We start from the raw sequence: 1,248 nt of genomic DNA, 5'->3' as shown, positions 1-1,248 counted from the left end.
TGCCCTGAGATCTAAAGAGACATTTCCTCAATACAAATCAGTTGATCTTTCAGCTCTCAGCTCTCTCTAGGTCCTAGGCCTCGGAAAATCCAAAGTCTAGATGTTAAAGTACAATTCCTTGATCCCTGGGGTCAGGAAAAAGTGTTCCCCAAAATCAGCAAGGACTTATGCATGGATGGGAGCCCCTCTCCACAGTGTCCTGTTTCTTGAATGTAGGCAGATGCGAACATAGGTGGGGGCTGGAGACAGGAGCTCAGGTAACCGATGCCACGCATGAACCCACACTTATATTTCTTCACCTCCACTGCTGCCCCAGCCCACCCCAAAAGTCTAGAAGGCCTGCAGCAGGGCAGAGGCATCAAGAGGTGGAAGCCCTAGGAAACAAATTAAGGAGATACAAAGACCTCATCTCATCCTGGGGCACAAGGCCCTGACTCAGGTCACAGGGTGTATATGGGAAGGGAGCTGGAGGTGGAGGCCAAGACAATCTCCAGGAGTGGACTTAAAGAGGAGACAGTGAGTGAAGGAATAGGGTGAGTTGGGAGGAAAAAGGGCTCCCAGTTTGCAGACCATGGCCAGTTTCTCCACTAGCACCCAGACAGCAGCAGGAAAGGGGCAGGGGCTCCTCTTGAAACATTGGTGGCTACAGGCTCCATGATCTCTGATGTCCTGGACTTCAGCCTCTTCCTCCCCCTCTTCTTCCTCTGGAGGAGGTCCCTGGCCAGAGTCTGGCTCAGAAGGGGCGCTGTTCTTCTCCATCTCTACAGGGAGCGGCCTCTCATCCTCTAAGGCAGCTATCTCCTTGTCCTCCTCTTCATGGTCTCCTGACTCCTTGGGACATTTAGGGGAGTCCTCCAGCATGTTCCCTGCTCTCCTCTTCAGCGTGCCCTTCTCATTCTTCTGCTTGGCTGGCTCATCGATGACCAGTTTCCCTTCCTCGGTCGCTGCTGCCCTCTTCATTGCCCTTCTTGTCACCATCACCCTCACTGGCTTCAGGCTCCACTTCCGGCTGGGAGGACTCTGTTGGATTAGCCCTGGGGTTAACCCACTGGCCTGGCAGGCAGGGCTCTGTGCAGGAGTGGGGAGGGCTGATAACCAGTGGCCCTGACTGTAGGCTTGTTCTCCATCTCCTACAGCCCCTCACTGAACCCTTTCCTCTTGTTGGGCTTGCCAAACTTCTCCTTGCCAAACTTCTCTTAAGGGAAGAGGTCTTTGGGGCCCAGGAATTCCTTCTCGTGGATCCCCCCC

The 1,248-nt window shown here is 54.1% G+C and overlaps 1 pseudogene; it reads right to left on the bottom strand.

The window, feature by feature from the left end:
• Positions 1-687: 687 nt before the first annotated feature.
• On the bottom strand, positions 688-1,244 carry LOC114636432 (annotated as a pseudogene).
• Positions 1,245-1,248: the final 4 nt, after the last annotated feature.

The sequence above is a fragment of the Grammomys surdaster genome, unplaced genomic scaffold (genome assembly GCF_004785775.1).
Source record: "Grammomys surdaster isolate TR1022 unplaced genomic scaffold, NIH_TR_1.0 124004, whole genome shotgun sequence".
NCBI lineage: Eukaryota > Metazoa > Chordata > Mammalia > Rodentia > Muridae > Grammomys > Grammomys surdaster.
The sequence above is the reverse complement of the archived record's forward strand: the minus strand, read 5'-3'. Positions and strand labels throughout refer to the sequence as shown.